The 19,827-nt window shown below is 41.5% G+C and overlaps 1 protein-coding gene across 1 annotated transcript in view; it reads right to left on the reverse strand.

The window, feature by feature from the left end:
- Positions 1–19,827, reverse strand: part of erfl3 (Ets2 repressor factor like 3) — a 64,830-nt gene that overhangs the window by 19,615 nt on the left and 25,388 nt on the right. The gene's annotated exons all lie outside the window — the stretch shown is intronic.

Genomic DNA, 19,827 nt, shown 5'->3' on the forward strand with positions numbered 1-19,827 from the left:
CAGGTGAGTGCAATCTACAAGAGCAAAGAGGATTACGAGTGTCTAGCCAAGTATAGATCACACATAAGAGCGCAGCTTAGTCAAGCTCGGGGGGTAGAGTGGCTTCATTCATATTTCAGGGTGCACATGAACGCCTGCTCGCTAACCTTTCCCTCTGCCTTTCTTGACATGTTTCCACTCGCAGCTTAGGTAAGCAATTTATCCGATCCAAACCACACCGCTTTTAGGTACACTTTGCCCCGCAGTGGTACTTAAAGCGTGGAACTTCCATGTCAAATATGTCTGATTCCATGAGGAAATGTGCAAATGGAAAAACTAAAACAGATTGAATTGGATGTCATCAGATTAGAATCAGGCCGTTTTCATGTGTGAATCTAAATTGGATATCAACGACCCCCAATAAAAAATTTGGCCCTATCTAGTCGCCGTCACTCATAAACACATTATAACGGGACTGTGTGTAACTCGGCTTGTTAACACACCTCATATGTACCTATAAAGTTTGCGTACACACATAAAAAGGGCCAAAAAGTTGCGTACACCGTTTTCCGCGGCAAATATGTTAGCTATAAAAATAACCTATGGACCCTTTATAGTGGGCGTACGCACTTTTTGGACACATGGCAAAAATGTGACACAAATTTTAAGTGGTGAAGTAAAATCATGTAATAAGATCTATGGAATCTATAAACCACAAATGGCGTGAATGTGTGAGAACAACACTTATTTTTAGGTCTGAACAGTTTCGGATTTCTGGCATATGCAGATTTCCATGCATATTTTAATAATGAGTCCCATTGTCTGCCAGATTTGTTGATACTTGCAATGTTGTAATACATCATTCATTCATTTTCTACCACTTATTCTCACAAGGGTTGCAAGGGTGCTGGAGCCTATCTCAGCTATATTCGGGCGAGAGGCGGGGTACACACTGGACTGGTGGCCAGCCAATCACAGGGCACATATAGACAAACAACCATTCACACTCACATTCATACCTATGGACAATTTGGAGTCGCCAATTAACCTAGCATGTTTTTTTGGAATGTGGGAGGAAACCGGAGTCCCCGAAGAAAACCCACGCATGCACGGGGAGAACATGCAAAGTCCACACAGAGATGCCCGAGGGTGGAATTGAACTCGGACCTCCTAGCTGTGAGGCCTACGCGCAAACCACTTGGTCGCCGTGCAGCCCTGTTGTAATACATTCATTCTCTACCGCTTTTCCTCACGAGGGTCGCGTGGGTGCTGGAGCCTATCCCAGCTGTCTTCGGGCGTGAGGCGAGGTACACCCTGGACTGGTGGCCAGCCAATCACAGGGCACATACAGACAAACAACCATTCACACTCACATTCATACCTATGGACAATTTGGAGTCGCCAATTAACCTAGCATGTTTTTGGAATGTGGGAGGAAACCGGAGTACCCGGAGAAAACCCACGCATGCACGGGGAGAACATGCAAACTCTGAGGGTGGAATTGAACCCTGGTCTTCTAGCTGTGAGGTCTGCGCGCTAACCACTCAAATGCCGTGCCGCCCAAATTAATTCAACTTTTAAATGAATAGGAACTGAACAACACATTTGAACAACACATGCCTTTTGCATGAACAACTAAGTTTAAGCCACACATGAAAATGACAAATCATCAGATTATAGATGTCCGAGCCTGTCAGTGGATTTACTGGATGACAGCCTGAGGCGCGATGGATCACTGTGATAATCTAATCGCTTTAACCTGCCCGTAACCATTTGGTGGCTTGCATAACACAATCATGTCGGTGGCACATCTGCCAGATTTTTATGAATCTGCACACTCATTTTTTATTTATTTATTTTTTTTGGGGGGGGTGATGGATCTTACATAACGGCAACAGAAGCGTGCGCTTTGGGCTCTCCACTGCTTATGTTATTGACAACAGGCTGCACAGGGGTGTAATTGTGAAGACCGTGACTCACTCGCTATTACCACCTACTCAGGATTCTATGGCACGATTTTGAATATCCGAATAACACTTTGTAGAACAAGATGCCTACACTGTTTCCATCTCCAGATTCCAGACGGGATTTTAATAGCGCTGAAGAAATGTGCAGCTTGTAGGAGGCCAATGAGGCGGTGAAGAGTCAAGCCTGTAGGTCACTATGCAGTCATATGGAAGATTTCATCAAAACATTCTGTTTTCCATTGCTATATTCTATCAAACGTTCAAATAATTACTGGCTTGCCTGATGTTTGCCAACCACTCAAGTCAAGCGGTAGGTGGTCCAATCTCCAATCAGGCTAAGAGGAATAAACAAGCACTGCTTATTGGGACCTTATAAACCTTATCTGGCTGACAACACCACAAATAAGAAATACAAAAAAGTCAAATTGATGTGCATGACGTCATGGGAGGTTGCAATAAAAATTAATCAAAAGATGAAGTTTGCATGACTGCTTGTTTATTTAAAAAAGATGGTCGACTCACCATGTTTACATGCAGTCAATATTCCGTTTAAGGGCAATATTCATAATAACCCGTGCTTGATTATTCATTAATTTTCTACCGCTTTTACTCACAAGGGTTGCGAGGGTGCTGGAGCCTATCCCAGCTGTCTTTGGGCAAGAGGCGTCTTTGGTCACCAGCCAATCACAGGGCACATATAGACAAACAACCATTCACACTCACATTCATACCTATGGACAATTTGGAGTCGCCAATTAACCTAGCATGTTTTTGGAATGTGGGAGGAAACCGGAGTACCCGGAGAAACATGCAAACTCCACACATAGATGGCCAAGGGTGGAATCGAACCCTGGTCTCCTAGCTGTGAGGTCTGCGCACTAACCACTCAAAACAGCGACGCACTGAGAACGTCAAGACGCAATGCACATAATTTCCGCTTCTTCTTCCCGTATACAAAAACAACATAGAAGAGAGCATGTTTGATGCGGTTTTAAGCCAAAAAACAAGGTGACAGCCAAGTTTTTTTAATTTAATCTCGCTGAACATTAAGTAAATGTCAGGTTTTGGTGCAAATGTATTCACGTACCCATTACGGCAGTCTGCATTCTCCTCCTTGACACTGCATGAAGTGGGAAAAAAAAGTTTTCCTATTCACTGTGGAAGTTTTGGTAATGGTTTTATTTCATTTGAACATGCATCAGATAACAATTGAATGCATCCCATAATCAGTTCACAGTTCCACATGTCCAAAAGGAGTAGGAAGAAGCAAAGCTTATTAAATCCTACCCTTCCATCTGGTAGTTTTACAATCAGTAACTGTTACATTTGTTCACTTCCTGCTTTCCTAATATAGTTTAAGTTTTTTTTTGTCACGTACCGAAGTATGAGGTGATATGACCATACACTGACATAATGGGTACCATATGCTTCTTACTTTTTGTCTTCTTACTTTGTCCTTCTTCCCCACTCTGTTTGAAACCCTTAAGTTTAGAATAAATGAATTAGAGGCTAACTAGTTAGCTTGTTGGTATGCTTAAAGCTGTGGCCGTCTCATGTCCCTTCAATGATCCCACAGCCTTTGCATTAGCAATGAGGTGTAAACAAAGAATAATAGGAGGTTAAAGATGAGTATGAAGGTGCTAGTTTAGAGCTCTAATAATGGAAAAAAAATGTGAATTGAAACAGTCATAAACAGGTCTTCTATGCTCCACATAAAAAGTATTCCCTTTATTAATGCTACTTCACAGAAATTCACTTATAGTGAACCAACTAAGCTCGATGAACGATAAATAAAATAAACAATAACTTCTTTTTACACTACACATTACAGTTAAGAATGACTTTTCTCCTTCTATTATATCCTATGAGGATAGAACACGTTCGACCTCAGACGTTCCAGGGTATTAAAAGAAAACAACAACAATTTAGTCGACCCAAATGAGCGCATGCAGTAATGTGAGTCACTGAGCGTGTAATGATCTCTTTGACTTTGCCGTTGGACCACAAAGGTCAGCATTGTGAAGTGGTGGCAGTTCACATACACCATCCTTGCCCACTACGGATGCAATGGGAGTACGAGAGTGAGAATAGAGAACACAGCATCTACTGTATTTTCCAGGGCAGCTTTAAGGACACCTTTGGACTTGCTTGATCTGTTTTTTTTTTTTTTTTTGTATCCAAATCTGTGTGTCCGAGTGAAGGAGAGCTGAATAGATGGTGACCTATCCTTAACCGCCACCTTGTCTTTGACCTCTACACTCCCTCTGTCAGGCTCCTTTCCTCTCTCATCAGCCCCAGGGGGAGACATCAGATAGCCATTACCGAATACACACACATACACACACAATCTGCATCAATAATGTAGAGACGTGTGTGTGTGTGTGTGTGTGTGTGTGGAGCGCTGATGAGAGGGGTGCGTCTAATCTCTGCCCTGGGACACTGGAGAGAGTGCATCAAGTGAGGGGCAGGTGGTAGAAGAAAGTGACGCAAGAAGGGGAGAAGGGGGGGTGTGAAGGAGTTAGGAGTGAAATAGAAGAATGAACGAAGATGAGATGGGGCGAGCAGGGAAATTGAGAAAAGAAAAAGTAGCGGGACGGGGGGGGGGGACATTGGGGAAACGGAGTGGGAAGCGAGCAAGACAATGGCTGGGAGTGGGAGAGGAGAAAGGGGGAGGATGGAGAGGAGGGAGGATTAAGGGCGCGATGAGATCATAGCTCGTCTGCTAGTCTGTTGTCATACAGGTCAGATTGCTTCACCCCCCTACCCCCCTCCACCCGCCGTACACATTCCCCCCCCACTTTCTTCCCCTCCTCCAGCTCTATGGGAGTTCGGATGCCTCTTTTCCTTAGTGTTAGGCTTCCATCACTGGTCATCCTCCAGCTATGTGCGGCCCCTCAACAGTCCGGCAATGAGGCCCCACCTTACTTCACTCAAATCTCAAGACCAGTTGAAAAATTGCAAACATTTACTATTGGACTTAAAGAAGTCTAAGTACAGCTTCAAAAGTAGCTGTAACTGTAGCTAAAAAGAAAAAAAAAACAACAACCCCCATCTTGAAATGTTCTCTACTGGATTTAGATCAGACAAACATGCAGGATGGTCCAAAAGAGTGAGGTTACTCCCCCTGGAAGAAGTTCTTTATGAACTGCAGCGTTGTCCTATTAAACATTGCCATCATTACCTTCAGTCAGGGTCTCCACTTATGAGAGATGCCCCCCCTGCAACATAGCCAGCAACCGTGTGACGCTCCTGCACAACCTGAAGCTCCATTATTCCACTCAAGGAGAAAGCATCCCATATCATGTCGCCCACTCCACTGTGAAGGAAACATCTCAGGTGGGATCTCCTTGTCGAAGAAAACTTTGTCTTTTCTTAGACTAGTGTATGGAACCTCTAATGTTAAACATTCTTTGAATTAATATACTAGATGACATCATTATAATGGTAATGGTGTTATTTCATTTGAATATGTATCAGATTACAATTGAATGCATCACATAATCAGTTCACAGTTCCACATGTCCAAAAGGAGTAGGAAGAAGCAAAGCTTATTAAATCCTACCCCTTCATCTGGTACTTTTACAATCAGTAAATGTCACATTTGATCACTTCCTGCTTTCCTAATATAGTTTAAGTTTTTTTTTTTTTTTATTTAAATTTAATTTTCCACATGTCCAAAAGGAGTAGGAAGAAGCAAAGCTTATTAAATCCTACCCCTCCATCTGGTACTTTTACAATCAGTAACTGTTACATTTGTTCCCTTCCTGCTTTCCTAATATAGTTTAAGTTTTTTTAAATTTAAATTTAATTTTCCACATGTCCAAAAGGAGTAGGAAGAAGCAAAGCTTATTAAATCCTACCCCTCCATCTGGTACTTTTACAATCAGTAACTGTTACATTTGATCACTTCCTGCTTTCCTAATATAGTTTAAGTTTTTTTTTAATTTAAATTTAATTTTCCACATGTCCAAAAGGAGTAGGAAGAAGCAAAGCTTATTAAATCCTACCCCTCCATCTGTTACTTTTACAAATTTAGTTCTTCCCTGAGATCATTTCTGGACCATTAGTGGAATTTCAGAACAATTTCGGCCATTCCAGGGTCAAACTGCGGCCATTACAAAGCCTTTATTAACTATATAATCATTATTTACTGTCGTGTAAGTGAAAAGAGGTTCCCTGGTGGTGTAACTGTACACAATGCTGCCTTTTGTGCAGACGGCACCACGTTACTGGTGATTTCACGTGCTGGTCCCAAGTGGAGACCAATGTATCAGGAATGACATCTAGCATAAAAACTAAGCCACAACCACTCATGCAATTCACTCACTGTGGCAATCCTTAACAGGGGGAAAAAAACATGGGAAAAAGCAGAAAGAAAAAAAGTGTAATAAGATGTTAACGGCTGTTTCAGGAAATGTAAAACTGCTTAGTCAAAGGTGCTGCTAAGTGAGTCATATTGCACAAATGTAAGTTTATCATTAGCAGTTTGAACCATGAATTTATGAGCAACGCTATGGCATATTTGACAGAAAATGTTATTCAAATTGTACGACTTTTAGAGGTTGCATCGTGGTTTGTTTTTCTAGTTTTGTTTTGGCATTACTCAACTTGAGAATAGCTAGTTACATAATAATAGCTAGTAAAAAAAACTTTGCTAAAGTTTATAAGGACATTGTTAACACGTTCAGGAATACAGAAGGGCATTATACACATTTTTAGAGACCACATTCTTTAGCACTGATCAGCAGTGTATTGGCAGATAAAAATAATCCCTGGTGTCTACTTTTTTTGTGTGTTTATATGCCACTGTGAAGCACTTTGAATAACCTTAACAGAATGGTGCAATATAACGTACATAAAGCAGCCTTGCAAGAGTTCAAAGAAGAAGGAAGACTGCCCGGAACAGAGATTTAGAACTGAAGTATCAAGTGTATGTTGGCCAAAGTGCTGACGGGAAGAAGACCGAGGATGTGAGAATCTCTAAGCTACAAACCCGACTCAACTGTGATAAACTAACAACAGAGTTGCACATTTCAGTGTGTTCATAAAAAGCCCAGGGAGGTAACTAACAACTTAAAAGGTCTCCTTATATGTAAAAGTGACTTTTTAATGATGTTCAAAGAGCAATATGTGTCCCTAGAGCCAGTTTATGAGCGCCAAGTGTGAGAAAAATCATATGTCTAATCTCTAATTTGTTGGCGCCATGTTTGAGACAAAAGGTGCTCATTTTTTTCATAACATCATGAAAGAAAAACCTTATTCCTCATGGAAATGACACTGCCTCTGACCTGTCCCTAGCGAGATAATGTTGTGGTGCCATCACGGGAGGACAGCTTAAAAAAAAAAAGGAAAAAAAAGGCTTTGCCACACATCTTAAAGAAACAATACAATACATCAGTCCGACAGTCAACAGTTAATCTTGTCTAACTGTCTAAATTCCAGCATCAAGGCTAGATTTTGGTCAACGCACTTCCAATACTAGTACGACAGCTTAAAAAACAAAAGAAAAAAGGCTTTGCCACACATCTTAAAGAAACAATACAATACATCAGTCCGACAGTCAACAGTTAATCTTGTCTAACTGTCTAAATTCCAGCATCAAGGCTAGATTTTGGTCAACACACTTCCAATACTAGTACGACAGCTTAAAAAAACAAAAGAAAAAAAGCCTTTGCCACACATCTTAAAGAAACAATACAATACATCAGTCCGACAGTCAACAGTTAATCTTGTCTAACTGTCTAAATTCCAGCATCAAGGCTAGATTTTGGTCAACAAACTTCCAATACTACCTCTGAGAGTGATTAGAAACTGTTGAAAAATAGTATGGGACCTTTAAAACTCCATGAAATGAAGGTGGGGAGGGACCTACGTACGTATGAGGTCATTGCAGGCTCCCTAAAGAGCATTCAAATGTGAAAGCCAGACAGTAGTAGCCGTTAGCGCATTCATTCAAACACAAGTAAACACATTCTTGCTTTTGTCACGCCTGCTCGGATGAGTGAAACCGCCTGAAGCTTCCAGTTCCAGCAACAGAGTAGACGGAAACAGGAGACCAGGGCGGTACAGAGGGATGAGATGGTGGCCTAATGAAACAACCGTTTAAAAAAAAAAAAGGAGAGGGTGGGCTTGAGATGTTGAGGTAATCAGAGATGGGATACGCATGAATCCCAAAGTGGCCGGACTCTTTTCCAACAAGTACATTAAAAATTAATCGTGGCTGGAACGTGCGGATGACACGGGTGGGGGACAGAAAGACTAAAAGCAGTAGTTTGGGATGAAGGGGAGGGTGGAAGGTACCATTACGGTTCATTATCAATTCGGAAAGTAAATGGAACAAATAAGACAACGCATTTAGGGTAAGTGGAACAAAATAATCAGTTCCAGGGTCAAACTGTGGGCATCATAAGGCTTTTAACATTCATTAATTTTCTACCGCTTATCCTCACAAGGGTCGTGGGGGGGGGGGGGGGGTGCTGGAGCCTATCCCAGCTGTCTTCGGGCGAGAGGCGGGGTACATACAGCCAATCACAGGGCACATATAGACAAACAACCATTCACACTCACATTCATACCTATGGACAATTTGGAGTCGCCAATTTACCTAGCATGTTTCTGGAATGTGGGAGGAAACTGGAGTACCCGGAGAAAACCCACGCATGCACGGGGAGAACATGCAAAAAAGGGTGGAATTGAATTCAGGTCTCCAAGCTGTGTGGCAGGCGCGCTAACCACTCGGTTAGCTAACCACATTCATACCTATGGACAATTTGCAGTCGCCAATCATAGGGAGAACATGCAAACTCCACACAGAGATGGCAGAGGGTGGAATTGAACCCGGGTCTCCTAACTGTGAGGCCAATCACCGCGCAGCCCAAAATAAGTATTGACATTGTAAATAATATTACAGTGGAACACCGGAGTGGTTTTCATTTGCGAACATTCTTAGGTTAGAGGACAATATGTTCTTTATTATATTATAAACCCGAACCCTAGACATGATAACCAGCACACAAAGCGTTCTAGTACTTCCAGAATCTGCACCTATTCAGCTGTATTTCTTTGGATTTTGTCACCAAAACAGAAGAACATGTTGGGAAAAACTATGTAGCTGAGCCAACACATTTCTGTGTACTGGTGGAGGACAATATGTTCTATATTATAAACCCGAACACTAGACACGATAACCAGCACACAAGGCATTCTAGTTCTTCTAGAATCTGCACCTATTCAGCTGTATTTCTTTGGATTTTGTCACCAAAACAGAAGAACATGTTGGGAAAAACTATGTCACTGAGTTAACACATTTCTGTGTACTGATGGAGTACAAACCCATTCAACTTGCAGTGCAGATCTGTATATAGGTATGTACTGATCATTGTTGACGTAGCTTTTGCCATACAACATTCATTGAAAATGTGCAGGAAGTGGGTGTACAATTTGGCGGCCATGAAAAATACACGACAGTTGTGCACTCTAGTAAGTACTCCGTGCTATATGTTTTTTTTTTATATATATATTCCACAAAACCTGAGAGTGATATGTTTGCTCTTGAAAAAAAAATATATAGGCTAGGTTTTCAATTATTCAGAATCATGAGCATGAGCATGAGAAGGGGTAGGTTTCAACACAGCAAAAATATGTAAGCTTAGAAGGCTGCTCAAGCATTCCTGGAGGTCGGCTACTTTGTCCGTTAGCTTTTACTGGTTGTCATATAGATGTAGAAGAGAGGTCTTTGTGGCCTTGGAAGCACCATACACACACACACACACACACACACACACACACACTCTCACACACACACACTGCTGTTATTGTTCAAAAGGAGGATGAAGGGAGCACAGCATGGATGGCAAGAAGGGAGGGGAAGAAGTAGAAGAAAGAGGAGCAGAAAGATTTAGGAGGACATGATGTAAGATGTGGTCACTGCTGGACAGTGCCACTTCCAGCCAACGGGAATTACAGAGGAGAGCATGTGGGGGTAAAAATAAGTCTAAAAAGGATCCTCTTTTCCCGGACATCCAGCACATATGCCCGGCTCTAAGGGTCAAATAACCATTAGTTGAGTTTTGAACATTGAAAGTGGAGTGTGGTTGTTTGGGGAAAAAAAAGGTATTGAAAGCCACATTTTGAGATGTGGTTACCAGCATTAGGCTTTAGAGTGCTTAAGAGTACCGGTATGCTTTTAACAGTTTGGCGGCCTAACTAGAGCATTTGTGGTACTGAGTTGTGTACTATTATTTTCAAGGTTGCCGGTTGGAAGCATGAAATATTACCTTTTATTATTATTTATTGGGGCAGGTACATGACCTAAGCCAAACAACACAACCTAATTAACCTAATTTATTCATTCATTTTCTACCGCTTATCCTCACGAGGGTCGCGGAGGGTGCTGGAGCCTATCCCAGCTGTCTTTGTGTGAGAGGCAGGGTACACCGTGGACTGGTCGCCAGCCAATCACAGGGCACATATAGACAAACAACCATTCACACTCACATTAATACCTATGGACAATTTGGAGTCACCAATTAACCTAGCATGTTTTTGGAATGTGGGGGGAAACCGGACTACCCGGAAAAAAACAACGCATGCACGGGGAGAACATGCAAACTCCACACAGAGATGGCCGAAGGTGGAATTGAACTCGGGTTGAGACTTTAATTTGTTAAGGAAAAATAAAACCCATAAACTTCAGCAATGTAACAACAACAAGTTAAAGTGATACAATGCAACAATTTGTCTCCCATTTTGCCTTTTCTGTTAATTATTTTTCAATTATCGCCCGATGACAGCTGGGATAGGCTCCAGCATACCCGCAAGACGAGTGAGAACAGAAAATGGATAGATTGATATAATATATAAGTGATAATATTTTGTGTTATCACATACTACAGTATTAATTGGCCTTGTACCCTAGAAACCGCCCATGAAGGATACAAGAAAATGCCGAAATGATACTGTGTCAAAGCCCAGGGCAGTGATACTGATAAAATATAGAGTTTAACCATGTCCAGTATCAGCCCCCGTAGCTGTCCACTCAGAGCGTGCTGCTCTGGTATCATATATATCATATCATATCAGAGAACAGCACACGAGTGCTTAGTGCCTATAGTGCTTCTCCAGTCACCAAAAAACCCAAACTTGATTAATGGAACTTTAATTGTCAGACATTGATAAGATAAGACTGTTGATAAAATATTATTGTTGAAACATTTTTGCAATTGTTGTGTTTACACTGTTTAGATATAATACATGTAATAAACTGAACATTTTCTGGAAACAAAATGGTCTTTTGATTAAATAGTACGTGATAATAAGCTCATGATTAAATAGTATGTGATTATAAGATCATCACATGGTTTGTCTGGTATCAGGCCCAGTATCATGGCCTGATACCAGACAAACCATGTGATAACCTATAAGTATACATCTAAGTATTTATTATTGTTTTTAATTAACTGGTTCGAAACAACTTGAGCAACTATATGCATAACAATTCCCTGTGGATGCCTAAAATCCTTCCTTATACAATATGTGGCTAAGAGAAGACGGTCCGGATGCCTCATGACTAATGATAGACCTGTTGGGCAAAATGAAATCGATTAATATTTAAACACCTGTTTAGAGCATGATCTCACTAGCAAGACCGTATGTGTGACAACCCAGTGGTGTGGGACCTCCTGGGAAGACTACACACACACACACACCAAGCACCCCACGCAACTAGTAGCATGTACAAACACACACACACACAGAAGAGGCACTCCATTCCACTGGGAACTCTAAGAAAAGACACACAAGCACATGCACACACACATACTGGCCGATGTTTTCACACGGGAACTGCCAGGCTAAAAGGAGCACAAGCAGTGGCAATGCTTTGCTTGCAAATACACGCCGAGCCCGACGGCACTGCACCTGAGGGGGGGCCCTCAGATGTGTGCTGGACAACTGGGGTTTTTTTTTTTTTTTTTGGTGCATAATCACACTCATAAACAAGCCTGGTGGGAGTGTGTGTTGTGTGCCAGTGTGCTCCCCTGAGTGTGTTAAGAGCAAGAGAACAATATTGTATGACTGGGAGAACACTCGTCTCGCTACTCTATGTAGTATTTACTCTCATCAAAGTTCATGGCATTATTAACCCTTTTCCGACAGAGATTACTTTGGAAACTTAGTAGCAATAGTTCATTCATTCATTCATTCATTTTCAACCGCTTTTTCCTCACAAGGGTCGCGGGGGTGCTGGAGCCTATCCCAGCTGTCTTCGGGCGAGAGGCGGGGTACATATAGACAAACAACCATTCGCACTCACATTCATACCTATGGACAATTTGGAGTCGCCAATTAACCTAGCATGTTTTTGGAATGTGGGAGGAAACCGGAGTATCCGGAGAAAACCCACGCATGCATGGAGAGAACATGCAAACTCCACACAGAGATGGCCGAGAAAGTGGAATTGAACCCTGGTCTCCTAGCTGTGAGGTCTGCACGCTAACCACTCGATTGCTGTGCAGCCGATATATTGGTTATATCGGTTATATGGTTAATACTAATAGTAAGGAAATAACTTGAAGGCTACCGTTTAGGTAAGTTATTTCCTTTAAACTTAAATAGCCAAAAACTTACCACTTCTACACGGATAGGGAGGATAACTATTAACAGTTATTTAACCTTTAACATGAACATTAATCAAACGTAATAATTTTTTCTGGGTACATGATACCATACAGCATCCAAATCAAACTTGCGCGGGCTGCACTAACATTAAATTTTCATATCAAGGCGGGGGCCTCAAACTAGTGTCCTGCGGGCCACATTTGGCCCGTGGGCCGCGTGTTTGAGACCCCTGCTGTACACAGTTACTCTGCACTTGTCCATCGTAATAGATGCCATTAGGACAGTGACTTTAGTCACACTAGCATGTGAGCTCTAGTGCTAACATGTGCTGTGTTGGTCTGGTCCCCAGATGCATATGCGTGAGGCCGAAAAACAGTTATCGTTTCGTTAATGAGAGTTATACAAAGCGCCACAAAGCCAACAAAGGAGAGAGCAGCAGGCACCAACTGATCTTTGCAAGCAAAAGGCCCAAAAAAATTCCCAAAACAGTTATAAAACAAAAGAGATAATAAACAACTGAGCATATTATTAGATGAAGCGAGAACTATTAAATGTCCAAAAAGTAGAAAAAGTCCAAGCGCATGTTTGAAAGAAGCTGCTGCACAAGATTCGGTTTTAAGCAGCGAAGTCAACGAAGTGGTGGGCGTATACATACGGGTTCATCTGGCTCAGGGTGGGTCAGAGGTGCTATCATGAAGAAGGAACTTCAAAAGTCACATATAAGCAATGTTTTCCTTATGATGGCTTCATAATTTCCTTCAGGGTAGCTTTTAGGGAAAAGCTGTCTAACAGGAGCACGTTACAAGCCACAGGCGCCTGTATCCCCCCACTCCACTCCACATCCCCATCCCCTTCAGTCAGCCGGTCTCCCTGGGCTTGCAGGCGGGTGTTAATGCACTTCTCCAGCCAGCAGCTTGAGAGCTGCCAGTTGACACTTCACCTCTGGTTCAACAACACGCTGCCTACACTCACTGCTGCCGCCGCCTGTGTGCACACGTTCCGCTGAGTGCTCATTTCAGTGCGGAGGAGCACGTAAGGACGGCGATGAGCACCCCACACTGCAAAACATGTGAAAATTTGGATGGTTTCTGCCACATCACACGTGTCGCTGGTGATAAACAAGCATTTGAATTGTATTTTTTTTTTGCTCGAAAGTTGCTCAAACTAACATGGCTAACAAATTGCCAAACTCAAATCACCTCATAACATCATGGAATATTCATTCATTCATTCATTTTCTACCACTTTTCCTCACGAGGGTCACGGGGGATGCTGGAGCCTATCCCAGCTGTCTTCGGGCGAGAGGCGGGGTACACCCTGGACTGGTCGCCAGTCAATCACAGGGCACATATAGACAAACAACCATTCACACTCACATTCATACCTATGGACAATATGGAGTCGCCAATTAACCTAGCATGTTTTTGGAATGTGGGAGGAAACCGGAGTATCCGGAGAAAACCCACCCATGCATGGGGAGAACATGCAAACTCCACACAAAGATGGCCGAGGGTGGAATTGAACCCTGGTCTCCTAGCTGTGAGGTCTGCACGCTAACCACTCGATTGCCGTGCAGCCGATATATTGGTATATGTTTGTATATTTTTTAGTTATAACTTGGGAGTGTCAAGTTGCTGTGTGATGAGTTTATTGATCACACCCCCCATGGCATAATCACAAATACTTAAGATATAGTTAATCTTCAAACAGCTAAAATAATGCATAAGGCTAAAAAAAATAACCAATTAGCTAAAAATGTCATCCAATACTTCTCTACAAGAGAGGAGAAATATGATCTCAGGGAAGAACTACATTTGAAACACTTATATGCTAGGACTACGTTAAAAAGCCATAGCATTTCAGTATGTGGAATCAAACTATGGAATGGATTGAGTAAGACCCTCAAACAATGCACAACGATGAGCCAATTCAAGAAACAATACAAGCAGTTGATGTTTGCTAAATACAAGGATGAAGAGTCTTGAACCAGTCATGATGTGCTATACATATCACTATATTGACACTTACTATGGTACCCATTATGTCATTGGATGGTCATATCACCTCGTACTTCGGTACGTGACAAAATTAAAATTAAAAGGTCATATCACCTTGTTAAAAAAACTTAAACTTAAACTATACTAGGAAAGCAGGAAGTGAACAAATGTAACAGTTACTGATTGTAAAAGTACCAGGTGGAGGGGTAGGATTTAATAAGCTTTACTTCTTCCTACTCCTTTTGGACATGTGGAACTGTGAACTGATTATGTGATGCATTCAATTGTAATCTGATGCATGTTCAAATGAAATAAAACCATTACCATTACATATGTCTAAATCCAACAAGCAGTCGTAGAGTTTGAACTGCAGCTCCTCAGTGCCGTCAGTACCCATTCAGGCCCAGACCACGACGCTACCGCTACCATGCTTGACTGTCTGTAACACTATTTCAACATAACAATGTGACTTTGCCACTCAGATGCAAATTCTAAGGTTGGCATGCATGTCTGAAACAAGGGGTGTCACTTGGGGAAGTGGTTTCCCGGAATCTGCCACCAGAGCGGGACAGGAAGTTAATGACTGTTTTTACATTGCAGCGACACATCTGTTTCCTGCGTGGCGATGCAGGTTGTTGCATTCAGTGAGAACACTGAATGCAATGAATGTTCTTAGGTTTGCGTGTTTGTTTTTGTTGAACTATGACATGAATGTATAGCAGGTAAAAAAAAAAGGGTCGGAATTCCCAAAAATGAATGAGAGGGTGTGCAGAGAGCAAGAAAAACAAGTCCGCACAGCACTTACGGACCCAAATCCGTTTCAAAACCCCTGTGTGTGTGTGTGTTAATGTGTGCGTCAGTGCTGACTCAGTGCGTGAACGTGTTTGAAATTTGGTCTTGACAACGCAAACTCTTCTCTATTGGCTTGCCTCTTGCTTCTCACTCACCCTCACGCTGTCTCCTAGCAACCAGACACTTAAGGCCTAAAAATACCCCCCCAACCCGACCAGAAACGCACAGAAAAACACACAAAAAGACAAAAAAAATATAAAAGAAATATTAAAAAAAAGATTTATCCCGAAAGCGGGAGATGTAGTCTGCCAGCAACAGGTAGTCGTCAGGAGACAGAGTTCTTCTCCACTACATGGTGTGTGTATGAGGTATGTGTGTGTGTGTGTGTGTGTGTGTTAGTCTATGCTCAGAACAACGGCGAACCCTTCAACCCTCCCAGACGCTGGCGCTGCTCAAGGCAAACAAGTCTCCGGTCCAAACTAACGAGAGCAACAAGCTGGCAACAAGCCGCTATTTAACAGTCTTTAACAAAGACCTCAGCAAGGCCAGTTTAATTCCGATATTTCTCTTATTTTCTTCTAAACAAAAGTTGGTCGGTCAACTTGGGAGAGAAGGTTTAGTAGTTTAATTACGTTATAAAAAAGGGCCGCTATTATGCAAAAGTGAAAGTATGTTCATGAGTAAAAATCTATCGTCTCCACTTTTGACAGAAAAGGTGCTCAAACGGTGGTTTTTACAGTCGGGGATTCATGACTGTGTACAGTACATCCACCACTTAATGAAGGACAGCTTAGTTATGGGGAAAATATCAGCAGTTATATGACTATGATACAAATATGAGCAGTTTCAGAGCAACATGTACGATCAATAAAAACAACTGAATACAACTGATACTGAATTTACATTCACAGAAATTCACAGTAATTCTGGTAATGATCCATTTTTTCACCATTGTAGGATTTTTTTTACTTATTCATAAGCCATGTTTACATGGACCCAAATATTCCAATTCCATTCGGGTTATTTGCTCAAACGGAGGGGGGTCTGGGGTAGTGAAGACCCCAAGTCGAATATTGTTTTAATTCAATTCAAATGCGTTTTTCCAACTTCTAACTAAGGGTGTAAGAAAATATTGTTTCGGCGATATATCGCGATACTTCGTTCCACAATACTGTATCGCTATTAAAAAGTATGATATCAATATTGGGCGGCACGGTGGTCGAGTGGTTAGCACGCAGACCTCACATCTCTGTGTGGAGTTTGCATGTTCTCCCTGTGCATGCGTGGGTTTTCTCCGAGTACTCCAGTTTCCTCCCACATTCCAAAAACATGCTAGGTTAATTGGCGACTCCAAATTGTCCATAGTGTACCCCGCCTCTCGCCCAAAGACAGCTAGGATAGGCTCCAGCACCCCCCGCGACCCGCGTGAGGAAAGGCGGTAGAAAATGAGTTATAGGAGTGGTAGAAAAGTGCCGGGTTTAATTATAAAATATTAGCAAGATTGAACTTTTCCTGTTCCCGGGTGCGTTCTTTCAGTGACTGCTGAGATATGACGAAACACTCAGCTCGAGTTCTTCGATTTAAAAAAAATGGAGGCAAGCAATCGGCACTGGACTGCTGTGGAAAGTTTGTTTTTGATTCAAACTAAATTTCAAGACTGGACGAACGAAAAACAGGCAATACGGAGTTATTCTAACAGGTTATTCCAACAAGTGAAAGAAAAACTCGAGGAAGTCTGTATCACGTGATGTTGGTGTTTACGCTTTACTGCGCATGCCCCATCGACTATTCTGGTTGATTATAGCGGCGCATGTAGACACGCAATTGGAATATTCCTTTCCATGGATACCATTGCTTTCGGAAAGGTCATTCGGAAAGATTCAATTTGGAAACAAAAAAACTCCTCATGTAAACGTGGCAATTGTTGGTGAATTACTTGGTGTCTTTGAATGCAACTTTTCAATACTTTTGCTATGTGGCCATTAATCACTCCTTTTATTTCTTATTGTACAAGTAAAAATTGTGGATGCATTCAAAGCGCCTGTGTTGCGAGTGCTTCTTGTTATGAGCGCTGCGCTGTTGTTCAGATGAGGCGACAGCAGAATAGTTGGCCGGCCCTCGGGAATCGTGTTTTTCTCACTGCTCCGGTGTGCCGGCGACGACTCTCACACTCATAAGGCATTCAGCGTGAAATGTGAGCGAGGCAAACATATAGTTGCCTGGAGTGGTTTCTAAAAAAAAAACAACAACAAAACAATACACCTCTACGCAACAAAAATGTCTGTATGAGGAAAACAAGGTGGAAGTGACACTTGTTGATGAAGCCCACCTATCATCACAAGGGAGTCTAGTTAAACACTGAAAGGCTCGACACTTTTAAACGGGGCCCTTGGGTGCTGAGAGAACAGGGGGGCCACCGGCGGCTTGCCAACCAGCATTGTTGTCTTTAACACTTTGCTGCCACTTTGGGAGAAGAGCCGTCTTTAGTACGACGCGTAGCTTTGAAAGGCGCTAATAGAAGTGTAATTAGAAGAAGTGGAGATGATGAGAATTTTTCACAGCGGCTCTGTGTCATGATGAACACACAGAATGAGAGACTTTGAAAGTGTATGGTTAAACAACAAGAAAAACAAAAACAATGCGACAGACCTGAACTTGGTTATAGTGTAATATGCATGCCAGGCAAACTGATGGCAATGTCATTTTTAACAACTTTTTAAACAGCCTTTGATGAATCCCTTGATTGACAATGGAAGGGAAAACTAACCATAAATTATAGCTGGGGTGTTTGTTTACCTAAGGACGGAAGCAGGCAAAAATAAGAGGGGGGTTTCATTTTCCAAATTAGAAAATTCATTGGAGATATAATTTTTTACAATAAAAATAAAAATAAAAATAAAAATAAAAATAAAAATAAAAATAAAAATAAAAATAAAAATAAAAATAAAAATAAAAATAAAAATAAAAATAAAAATAAAAATTCAATTATTGTGTGATTAATTAATTTATTATTGCCCCAGTGCTAGTGTCCATGGGACCCTTTTTTTCTGGACGAGAAACCCTGTCCCATTTTAATATTGCAAAATCTTATAGAACCAAAATCTCAACAGAACCAATATAATTGTAATAGCAGTACCGACCAATAATAACGACCAAACCATAAACCATAACCATAAATTATAGCTGGGGTGTTTGTTTACCTAAGGACGGAAGTAGGCAAAAATAAGAGGGGGGCTTTTATTTACCAAATTAGAAAATTCATTGAAGATATATATTTGTTTACTTTAATAATAATAATAATAATAATAAACCATCGCACTTAACCCTCTTTCTGCCTGTTTGGAGCCAGACACATAAACACATGCACATAGCAATATATGGAGGCGGGCAAAATTATCGAGTTTTCAATTATTGTGTGATTAATTAATTTATTATTGTCCCAGTGCTAGTGTCCATGGGACACTTTTTTTCTGGACTAGAAACCCTGTCCCATTTTAATCTTGCAAAAATCTTATAGAACCAAAATCTCAACAGAACCAATGTTGTAATAGTAGTACCGACCAATAATAACGACCAAACTGCCGATGAAAGCGCTGATGAGTTCATAGTAAACAACAGTATGGGCAAGTGGAACACGTATGAGTGTCACCTCAACAGATAAGTATTAAGCTGCTGCGTGCTGAGCATTAATTATACTTCAAATGCATCTATTGCAATTTTAGGATGTTATTTATTTTAAATCAAGAGGTTGCCTACAGCCACAGCGTTAACTGGATGGTAACTTTATTGTTTTTGAATGTTCTGAACTCATTTTTCCATGCTAGCATGGTATTGACCGGAATAATGGCATTTGGAGTTGTACAGTAGTTCAACTTTCCATCGAGTTGTCTTCCATCAACAGCACCTCGGCTGGTTGGAGCCAAATTGAGTGCTCTTTTTTTTTGTGCCTCAATTGCTTGTCACTTATTGAAAAATCACTCTGACAGTTATCTCATATCATTTCACATAAAACATAATGAGGGTAGTAAATGGCATCAGAGCACGACGACACACATAGAATTTCAAATTAAATCTATTTTTCACATGGCCTGACTAACACTGAATGTAATGAGCGCCCAGTGACGGTAGTGTCTATGCCCTCCGCGGTTCCTGTGCGTCACTAGTGTGTCAACGTTGCCAAAAATACATGCTACTTCACCATCAACCTGCTCCTTCCTCCATTTCTCAGTCTATCAATCCAACCCTCCTCCCCCTCTCCTCTGTTTGTGTTTCCTTACCCATGAACACTTTCCTGCCATTCTTTTATTGCGGCTAATTTTAGAGGAGAGAGAGAGAGAAAGCTCTGTCCACATCTGCTATCCATTCTTTAAGAGGTGTGTGTTTGCATGTGTTCAGGGATGGGGGTTAAACGAGAGCGAAATTAACCTGTGAAAAGGTCAAAAGGGAGAAATAGAGGGCAGAATGTGAACAACCAG

This window comes from Doryrhamphus excisus, chromosome 17 (genome assembly GCF_030265055.1).
Source record: "Doryrhamphus excisus isolate RoL2022-K1 chromosome 17, RoL_Dexc_1.0, whole genome shotgun sequence".
NCBI classification, from domain to species: domain Eukaryota; kingdom Metazoa; phylum Chordata; class Actinopteri; order Syngnathiformes; family Syngnathidae; genus Doryrhamphus; species Doryrhamphus excisus.